The 11,290-nt window shown below is 45.3% G+C and overlaps 1 long non-coding RNA gene and 1 pseudogene across 2 annotated transcripts in view; both read left to right on the top strand.

The window, feature by feature from the left end:
* LOC134928866 (uncharacterized) overlaps positions 1–11,086 on the top strand; it is a 290,670-nt gene extending 279,584 nt beyond the window's left edge. For both annotated transcript variants that reach the window (XR_010178081.1, XR_010178080.1), the window contains exon 3: positions 10,979–11,086. This is a non-coding gene — a long non-coding RNA (uncharacterized LOC134928866). The remainder of the gene's footprint in view (positions 1–10,978) is intronic.
* Positions 8,413–8,531, top strand: LOC134930430 (5S ribosomal RNA; annotated as a pseudogene).
* Positions 11,087–11,290: the final 204 nt, after the last annotated feature.

Genomic DNA, 11,290 nt, shown 5'->3' on the forward strand with positions numbered 1-11,290 from the left:
TTGCTGCTTGGCTACTGGACACCATTAGCTCCAGAGGGATCGAACACAGGCCCAGCCGTGGAGTCCGGTCCCGGAGCCGCGCCGCCGACCCCCTTGCAGATGCTGAAGCGTGAAGAGGTCCGGAAACCGGCGGCTGAAGACTCCTCAGTCTTCATAAGGTAGCGCACAGCACTGCAGCTGTGCGCCATTTTCCTCTCAGCACACTTCACTGGGCAGTCACTGAGGGTGCAGAGCGCTGGGGGGGGGCGCTCTGAGAGGCAAATATAAACCTTATACAAGGCTAAAAATACCTCACATATAGCCCATAGGGGCTATATGGAGATATTTAACCCCTGCCTGACTGGAAAAATAGCGGGAGAAGAACCCGCCGAAAAAGGGGCGGGGCCTATCTCCTCAGCACACGGCGCCATTTTCTGTCACAGCTCCGCTGGTCAGAACGGCTCCCAGGTCTCTCCCCTGCACTGCACTACAGAAACAGGGTAAAACAGAGAGGGGGGGCACATTAATGGCTATATATATATATATTAAAGCAGCTATAAGGGAGCACTTAATATAAGGATATCCCTTGTATATATAGCGCTTTGTGGTGTGTGCTGGCAGACTCTCCCTCTGTCTCCCCAAAAGGGCTAGTGGGTCCTGTCTTCATTAGAGCATTCCCTGTGAGTTTGCGGTGTGTGTCGGTACGTGGTGTCGACATGTATGAGGACGATATTGGTGTGGAGGCGGAGCAATTGCCAAATATGCAGATGTCACCCCCCAGGGGGTCGACACCAGAATGGATGCCTTTATTTGTGGAATTACGTGATGGTTTATCTTCCCTTAAACAGTCAGTTGAGGACATGAGGCGGCCGGACAATCAATTAATGCCTGTCCAGGCGCCTCAAACACCGTCAGGGGCTGTAAAACGCCCTTTGCCTCAGTCGGTCGACACAGACCCAGACACGGGCACTGATTCCAGTGACGACGGTAGAAATTCAAACGTATTTTCCAGTAGGGCCACACGTTATATGATTTTGGCAATGAAGGAGACGTTACATTTAGCTGATACTACAGATACCGTAAAACAGGGTATTATGTATGGTGTGAAAAAACTACAAACAGTTTTTCCTGAATCAGAAGAATTAAATGACGTGTGTGATGAAGCGTGGGTTGCTCCTGATAAAAAGTTGATAATTTCAAAAAAGTTATTGGCATTATACCCTTTCCCGCCAGAGGTTAGGGCGCGCTGGGAAACACCCCCTAAGGTGGACAAGGCGCTCACACGCTTATCCAAACAAGTGGCGTTACCCTCTCCTGAGACGGCCGCACTTAAGGATCCATCAGATAGAAAGATGGAAGTTATTCAAAAGAATATATACACACATGCAGGTGTTATACTACGACCAGCTATAGCAACTGCCTGGATGTGCAGTGCTGGAGTAGTTTGGTCAGAATCCCTGATTGAAAATATTGATACCCTAGATAGGGACAATGTTTTACTGTCGTTAGAACAAATAAAGGATGCATTTATCTATATGCGTGATGCACAGAGGGATATTTGCACACTGGCATCTCGGGTGAGTGCTATGTCCATTTCAGCCAGAAGAGCCTTATGGACACGACAGTGGACAGGCGATGCGGATTCAAAACGTCACATGGAGGTTTTGCCGTATAAAGGGGAGGAGTTATTTGGAGTTGGTCTATCAGACTTGGTGGCCACGGCTACTGCCGGGAAATCCACTTTTTTACCTCAAGTCACTCCCCAACAGAGAAAGGCACCGACCTTTCAACCGCAGCCTTTTCGCTCCTACAAAAATAAGAGAGCAAAGGGCTTGTCGTACCTGCCACGAGGCAGAGGAAGAGGGAAGAGACACCAACAGGCAGCTCCTTCCCAGGAACAGAAGCCCTCCCCGGCTCCTGCAAAAACCTCAGCATGACGCTGGGGCCTCTCAAGCGGACTCGGGGACAGTGGGGGGCCGTCTCAAAAATTACAGCGCGCAGTGGGCTCACTCGCAGGTAGACCCCTGGATCCTGCAGATAATATCTCAGGGGTACAGGTTGGAATTAGAGACGGATCCTCCTCATCGTTTCCTGAAGTCTGCCTTACCAACCGTCTCTTCCGAAAGGGAGAGGGTGTTGGAAGCCATTCACAAGCTGTACGCTCAGCAGGTGATAGTCAAAGTACCCCTATTACAACAAGGAAAGGGGTATTATTCCACTCTATTTGTGGTACCGAAGCCGGATGGCTCGGTAAGGCCTATTCTAAATCTGAAGTCCTTGAACCTCTACATAAAAAAGTTCAAGTTCAAGATGGAGTCACTCAGAGCAGTGATAGCGAACCTGGAAGAAGGGGACTTTATGGTATCCTTGGACATCAAGGATGCGTATCTACACGTTCCGATTTACCCCGCACACCAGGGGTACCTCAGGTTCATTGTTCAAAACTGTCACTATCAGTTTCAGACGCTGCCGTTCGGATTGTCCACGGCGCCTCGGGTCTTTACCAAGGTAATGGCCGAGATGATGATTCTTCTTCGAAGAAAAGGCGTATTAGTTATCCCATACTTGGACGATCTCCTAATAAGGGCAAGGTCCAGAGAACAGCTGGAGACAGCTTTAGCACTATCTCAAGAGGTGCTAAGACAACACGGGTGGATTCTGAATATTCCAAAATCCCATTTAATCCCGACAACTCGTCTGCTGTTCCTAGGAATGATTCTGGACACGGTTCAGAAAAAGGTTTTCCTTCCAGAGGAAAAAGCCAAGGAGTTATCCGATCTGGTCAGGAACCTCCTAAAACCAGGAAAAGTGTCAGTACATCAATGCACAAGAGTCCTGGGAAAAATGGTGGCTTCTTACGAAGCAATTCCATTCGGCAGATTCCATGCAAGAATATTCCAAAGGGATCTGTTGGACAAATGGTCAGGGTCGCATCTGCAGATGCACCTGCGAATAACCCTGTCACCAAAGACAAGGGTGTCACTTCTGTGGTGGTTGCAGAAGGCTCACCTATTAGAAGGCCGCAGATTCGGCATTCAGGATTGGATCCTGGTGACCACGGACGCCAGCCTGAGAGGCTGGGGAGCAGTCACACAAGGAAGAAACTTCCAGGGAGTATGGACGAGTCTGGAAAAGTCTCTTCACATAAACATTCTGGAACTAAGAGCAATCTACAATGCTCTAAGCCAGGCGGAACTTCTCCTGCAAGGAAAGCCGGTGTTGATTCAGTCGGACAACATCACGGCGGTCGCCCATGTAAACAGGCAGGGCGGCACAAGAAGCAGGAGTGCAATGGCAGAAGCTGCCAAGATTCTTCGCTGGGCGGAGAATCACGTGATAGCACTGTCAGCAGTGTTCATCCCGGGCGTGGACAACTGGGAAGCAGACTTCCTCAGCAGACACGATCTTCATCCGGGAGAGTGGGGTCTACATCCAGAAGTCTTCAACATGTTAATAGACCGTTGGGAAAGACCAATTGTAGACATGATGGCGTCTCGCCTCAACAAGAAACTGGACAAATATTGCGCCAGGTCAAGAGATCCACAGGCAATAGCTGTGGACGCACTGGTAACTCCTTGGGTGTACCAGTCAGTGTATGTGTTTCCTCCTTTGCCGCTCATACCAAAGGTATTGAAGATCATACGGCAAAGAAGAGTAAGAACAATACTAGTGGTTCCGGATTGGCCGAGAAGGACTTGGTATCCGGAACTTCAAGAGATGCTCACGGACGAACCGTGGCCTCTACCTCTGAGAAGGGACCTGCTACAGCAGGGTCCCTGTCTTTTTCAAGACTTACCGCGGCTGCGTTTGACGGCATGGCGGTTGAACGCCAGATCCTAAAAGGGAAAGGCATTCCAGAAGAAGTCATTCCTACCTTGATTAAGGCACGGAAGGAAGTCACCGTGAAACATTATCACCGCATTTGGCGAAAATATGTAGCGTGGTGCGAGGATCGGAAGGTTCCGACGGAGGAATTCCAACTGGGTCGTTTCCTACATTTCCTGCAATCAGGATTATCTATGGGTCTCAAATTGGGATCCATTAAGGTTCAAATTTCGGCCCTGTCAATATTCTTCCAAAAAGAATTGGCCTCTGTCCCTGAGGTCCAGACTTTTGTCAAGGGAGTACTGCATATACAGCCTCCTGTGGTGCCTCCGGTGGCACCGTGGGATCTAAATGTAGTTTTAGATTTCCTCAAATCCCATTGGTTTGAACCATTGAAAAAGGTGGATTTGAAATATCTCACATTGAAAGTGACTATGTTACTAGCCCTGGCCTCTGCCAGGAGAGTATCTGAATTGGCGGCTTTATCTTATAAAAGTCCTTATCTAATCTTCCATTCGGATAGGGCAGAACTGCGGACTCGTCCGCATTTTCTCCCTAAAGTGGTATCAGCATTTCATCTGAACCAACCTATTGTGGTGCCTGCGGCCACTAGCGACTTGGAGGACTCCAAGTTGTTGGACGTTGTCAGAGCCTTAAAAATATACATTGCAAGGACGGCTGGAGTCAGAAAATCTGACTCGCTGTTTATATTGTATGCACCCAACAAGTTGGGCGCACCTGCTTCTAAGCAGTCGATTGCTCGTTGGATTTGTAACACAATTCAACTTGCACATTCTGTGGCAGGCCTGCCACAGCCTAAAACTGTAAAAGCCCACTCCACAAGGAAGGTGGGCTCATCTTGGGCGGCTGCCCGAGGGGTCTCGGCATTACAACTCTGCCGAGCAGCTACGTGGTCGGGGGAGAACACGTTTGTAAAATTTTACAAATTTGATACCCTGGCAAAGGAGGACCTGGAGTTCTCTCATTCGGTGCTGCAGAGTCATCCGCACTCTCCCGCCCGTTTGGGAGCTTTGGTATAATCCCCATGGTCCTTTCAGGAACCCCAGCATCCACTTAGGACGATAGAGAAAATAAGAATTTACTTACCGATAATTCTATTTCTCGGAGTCCGTAGTGGATGCTGGGCGCCCATCCCAAGTGCGGATTATCTGCAATACTTGTACATAGTTATTGTTAACTAATTCGGGTTATTGTTAAGGAGCCATCTTTAAGAGGCCCTTTCTGTTGTCATACTGTTAACTGGGTTTAGATCACAAGTTGTACGGTGTGATTGGTGTGGCTGGTATGAGTCTTACCAGGGATTCAAAATGCCTCCCTTATTGTGTATGCTCGTCCGGGCACAGTACCTAACTGGAGTCTGGAGGAGGGTCATAGGGGGAGGAGCCAGTGCACACCACCTGACCTAGTAAAGCTTTACTTTTTTTGTGCCCTGTCTCCTGCGGAGCCGCTATTCCCCCATGGTCCTTTCAGGAACCCCAGCATCCACTACGGACTCCGAGAAATAGAATTATCGGTAAGTAAATTCTTATTATTTCAGACCAGCCTTCCAATTGCAGGGTACTAAACAGTACCTGTGATGTTAATAATACCAAAATGTTTAAGAGAAGCTGACTGTAAGCAAATTAACAGGAAATAAATATGCTTTGAACCATGGAAGAACATCCATTTCATGTCAACAGGTTGATATCATGCATCTCAATAGATATCATGTGGAATTTTTTTTTTTAGCAAAGTAGTAACATATTGGTGGCAACAGTTCTATAATACAGATAAAGATAAATTGTGACTTTTATGTCTAACTAGTATCAAAGCTGCAGAGATACATTACATAATAATATAATGAAAAAATGTTACTATAAACCTTCTCTTCAAGTTGATTTGGAAAAAAGCAGAAAGAAAGGAGAGAGGAAGGAAATTCTTGAAAAAATGCTGAGCCAATAGATATGTCAGATTAGGAACTGAACAAAGCTCTAGTACCCATTATAGCTCAACATTATTATATCTTAAATTTAAGGAGCCACTGAGAGCCGGCTGCCTGAAAGGACAGGTACTTTCATGAATCTAATTTAGGTCAATTTTGTTTGACAGTATAAACAGCGAGCATCAAAATAAATACCAATGGATATAATAGATATATTGAACCTCGTGCAGCCCCGTCTTATCCAGCCGCTACGAGCTCGAGCCGCCACACACTGCCGCGACCTGATATCGTACATTACGTTCCTCCCACCCTCATCTCAGACACAGACAGCCGCATCAGCCTTACGGTCCCACTACATCTGTGATTGACTGCTTCTTTCATCCCGGGTCCCGTCTGTATACATTGTATCCCTTAATCGTGACACGCCTGGACCTTCATACGGACATCTCCTGTGTATACCTCACTATGCCTCTTACCAGTGATTGACTGCTCCCTTCGTCCCGGGTAACATCTGCACAATCACAGTGCATTTCTATTATATCTATTATATCCATTGGTATTTATTTTGATGCTCGCTGTTTATACTGTCAAACAAAATTGACCTAAATTAGATTCATGAAAGTACCTGTCCTTTCAGGCAGCCGGCTCTCAGTGGCTCCTCAAATTTAAGATATAATAATGTTGAGCTATAATGGGTACTAGAGCTTTGTTCAGTTCCTAATCTGACATATCTATTGGCTCAGCATTTTTTCAAGAATTTCCTTCCTCTCTCCTTTCTTTCTGCTTTTTTCCAAATCAACTTGAAGAGAAGGTTTATAGTAACATTTTTTCATTATATTATTATGTAATGTATCTCTGCAGCTTTGATACTAGTTAGACATAAAAGTCACAATTTATCTTTATCTGTATTATAGAACTGTTGCCACCAATATGTTACTACTTTGCTAAAAAAAAATATTCCACATGATATCTATTGAGATGCATGATATCAACCTGTTGACATGAAATGGATGTTCTTCCATGGTTCAAAGCATATTTATTTCCTGTTAATTTGCTTACAGTCAGCTTCTCTTAAACATTTTGGTATTATTGAAAGAATGAGTTTTAGAGAAAATCCCAGCGCTCTAGGTGCAGCTATAGTTAGTGTGGACAGGAGTGTATCACCAAATGCACTCCAAGGGTTACACGTACAAATAGGATTTTGGTACACACTTACAGTAGCGCTACGTATAACAACAATACCATGAATGATATAAATTATGAGTACTCCTGTGATTCTAGAGAGGTTTCATTTCTCAAGAAGTCTTCTGCTGATGAGGTATTTTCCAGCCGTCTCCGTCAGTTCAAATCATGGAAGAAAGAAAGGGGACAAGAAAGAAAAAACCTCAGTCCCTATATCCTACACGTTTGGATATGAATATATCAAAGAATGAATCCTCAATCTTCCTCCATATGGGTGGTGTTTGTTTCTTAAAGTTCTTATGGGGTCACCCTTGTGATAAACAGTCAATTGTGTGCTCACAATGTTCTTACACAGAGCATAGGAGAAAATTCTTATAAAGGTTTCTTTTCCCGTCACTATTAACCGTACAGAAACTGGGGGAATGCTCACATGTATGCTTACATCAGGTGGAGTGTGGATAAACACATCAAGGGCCCATAGAGGGGGGACCCCTGCTGGTGAGACAAGGCCTTACTGAAAGAGAAGAGGAAACGCAAGATAGAGCTGTTTAAGGAGCAAAAGAAAAACAAACTGCTATCTGATGATATCCTTCACACGGTCTCCTCTCTGCCAGACAAACAGCCCCACTTGGGAAATCACGAGGAATTATCTGAAGGAACCAGGGAGGATCGATAAAAGATACCTTGATGTGTTTATCCACACTCCACCTGATGTAAGCATACATGTGAGCATTCCCCCAGTTTCTGTACGGTTAATAGTGACGGGAAAAGAAACCTTTAAAAGAATTTTCTCCTATGCTCTGTGTAAGAACATTGTGAGCACACAATTGACTGTTTATCACAAGGGTGACCCCATAAGAACTTAAAGAAACAAACACCACCCATATGGAGGAAGATTGAGGATTCATTCTTTGATATATTCATATCCAAACGTGTAGGATATAGGGACTGAGGTTTTTTCTTTCTTGTCCCCTTTTTTTCTCCCATGATTTGAACTGACGGAGACGGCTGGAAAATAACTCATCAGCAGAAGACTTCTTGAGAAATGAAACCTCTCTAGAATCACAGGAGTACTCATAATTTATATCATTCATGGTATTGTTGTTATACGGAGCGCTACTGTAAGTGTGTACCAAAATCCTATTTATTTTGGTATTATTAACATCACAGGTACTGTTTAGTACCCTGCAATTGGAAGGCTGGTCTGAAATAAGCTATTTGCAGGACAACTGTCTATTTGCACTCAAAGCTAATTGATCTTTGACCTTTTCAGCAAACAACCATAGACCAGCATTGTTCCTTCCTCTCCTCGCTTTTCCTACTTCTACTGATTTCAGGACTCTCACCATTGATTCAGGGTTACCATCCCTGTCTAACATTGGCAGCAGATCCCCTATTTTCCTCTCCAACCTACATCTACTCTTTTTCTTCCCGATTCGTGAACTCTCATCAGTGATTCCTGAGCCCTTGATATCAAATATTCCTTCTACTTTCATACCACACTGGCAACGCCCGAATCCTTCCGATCTTGGAAGCTAAGCAGTGTTGGGCTGGGTTAGTACTCAAGTGGGAGACTCTTGAGGAATACTCAGTTCAGTAGAAATCCTTGGCCGGTCTTGCTCAGCGTCTAACACTGACAGCAGATTCATCTTGCTCACTCCAGCCTTTTCTATGTCTATATACCTACAAGAGATGTAGCTGACTCATCAACCCTATATAGGTAAAACTAGATTTATATACCTACATAGGACCCACATAGGTATTTTTTCAGGCCTCCAGCTGTTATCTCTCTGTATTTTTGAACCCAGGCAGCCAAGAACTGTTATTCAGTATTTACACTGTTAATATTTGTTCTGTGTTCCCCCCCCCCTCCCTCTCCCCCCCCCTCTTTTTATATTTTGACAAAATATTCTACTACTATTCTATCGATTTTTGTTAATAAAATTTATATATTTTTATCATTGTTTCTTCTGAGACGTCTATATATACACATACAAGAGTGCGCCCACAAAAGAGTCTTCTTTTCTCTTTTCTTGTTGCATGTTTCATTACTGACTCAGGGTGCACCGCCAAATATAAGATTAATTAGAAGACTTTGTTTTCTCCTTTTACTCATTACATTTTGGTCTAAATATTATCCATTAGATACGTTATTACTTTCCAGTGCGGTATACCCCCAATACATGAACGCAGGGAACCCGCAAGGGGCTTATTTGCGCTCGCCCAGCTGTCGATATGCCGGCGGCCAGGATTCCGGCACCGGTATGCTGGCTGACTGGAGCCCGACCGCAGGTATAACATACAACACCCGCCAGCAGGGGTCATGGCGGGCACCCAGTACGATTGGCCTGGGAGAAGCTTGCTGTAACCATATTCGTGTGCTTTGTGCAGGAGAAGAGAAATAAAGGTGTTTCTTTTTTTAAGACGGTCTGGAGTCCAAATCACTTCAAAATGATATTCTGCTGCATCATCCATACCTGTGTCTACTGTCTATACTGTATGTGTTATGCCGGATCCCACCAGGGAATTGGAAACGGGTCCTTCCTGGGTGGGATCCGGAATTGGAGCCTCTGCGCTGGCTTTACGACCCAGCAATATGCCATGTCGGTTGTCATAGCAGCGGGGGCGGAGCCATCAGCGTGGGTGGGGGTGGAGGCGGCGCTGGGAGATTAGCTCATTTCCGCTCCGCCTCTCCCTATGTAGTGAACGGGTCCCGGGTCGATGCGATCCATTTACGCTGCCACTGTCCCGGTAGTCAACCCAGGAATAACCCTTCTTATTACCCAAATTGAATTACCGGGTCAGGCGACCCGGGAATTCTCATGGGGTCCTTTCACATCACACACTGACCCGTGTCGACCCGGCAATATGCGAAAGGGGTAATATAAAGCCAGCATCGGCAGGGAGTGACCCCCTTATCAGGTATTTCCTACTCCCTGGAGAGATAGCCTGGGTCAGTGGGAGGTGTATCACTCCGAATGCACCTTGCGTTACACTGCACACCCTGGGAAAGGGGGAAGGGGGGGGGGCTGGCTGGGGGTTTAAATAGCTTACTGTGGGTGAGTTACTGATTGCATACACATTTACATTAGCTTACTGCGCTTGTGTCACAGATTGCATACGAACCTTAAAGCTCTTAAGAGCACTTTTGACTCATAAGCATTTCAGTCTTTTCTCTGCAATGGCTGAATGCAGGCTTGGACTGGCCCACAGGGGTCTGGGGAAACCACCGGTGGGCCCTACTGCCTGGGGGCCCACCTCCTGCTCTAAGGATCAGGTTCCAGACTGTGCACTTGAATTATACATATGTTACCTTATACTGGACTATGGTGTATTTTCTACAGTGCATTGCTGTTATGAATCTTTTATTAATCTGGTACATTATCATGCATGCAGCAGCTGAATTTAATGTATATATTTATGAAGGGGCCCAGACATTGCACTCTCTAATGGTTGGTCAAACCAATGAAGTGGCAGGCCACACCCCCTTTGCAGACAGGCCACACCCCTAACATAGGCCCCTACCACTGCATTCCCCGGTGGGCCCTACATGCCCCAGTCCGACACTGGCTGAATGTGCATTACTGGGTGGCAAGTAGGCGACAATGTACAGTAGTGTTTATACGTAAGAGAAACTTCCCATTTGTTGCTGACCTGTAGCCAGAGTTGTGACCTATAGTATACTGGAGTTGCATCTATGCACAGCACCCATCATATTCAATTATATCTTCTGCACCTAGCATGGGGTAGGCATAAGTGCCATGGATACATTGGTGTTCTATAATGGGTGCAATGTGTGCGGTGCACATGGGCCCCTGGGTCCAGGGGGGTCCACACTGCACACACTGCACCCATTTTAATCGCGTTTTGTGATCCAACCTGAATTAGCCCCTATGTCTGCATTAAAGTTTGTGAGATTCAGAATTAGAACCTAATTATAGGAAGCACTAATTAAAGTCACTATTTAGTCAGAATATTCTTACAGGACAGAAAGTGTAAGCACAATTCTGCAGCAACGTTGACCAATTTTTTATTTTGTCTTTTCACTAGGAGTAATTCCAGCAAGCATTTCCATTTCTTTGCAACATTATGGCCTTGGTTCTAGTTTATGTTTCTTATGACCTCACCAAGATCGTAATTTGCTGATATCAGGACCTTCACAATGTAAGTTTCACTCTAACAAATTACTGTTTTATTCAGGCAATGTAACTGTTTGAAGCCATAACGTAGATAACACACATTTCCTAGATATAAGCCTGGCCTTGACAGGAGAATCACAATGTTACTTTCAGTTTACAAAATCATGTTTATCTTTCATGTATGTGACACTTCTCAGCAAGCATTTTAATGAGCTTTGTATAA

Source organism: Pseudophryne corroboree, chromosome 5 (genome assembly GCF_028390025.1).
Source record: "Pseudophryne corroboree isolate aPseCor3 chromosome 5, aPseCor3.hap2, whole genome shotgun sequence".
In the NCBI taxonomy this organism is placed as follows: Eukaryota; Metazoa; Chordata; class Amphibia; order Anura; family Myobatrachidae; genus Pseudophryne; species Pseudophryne corroboree.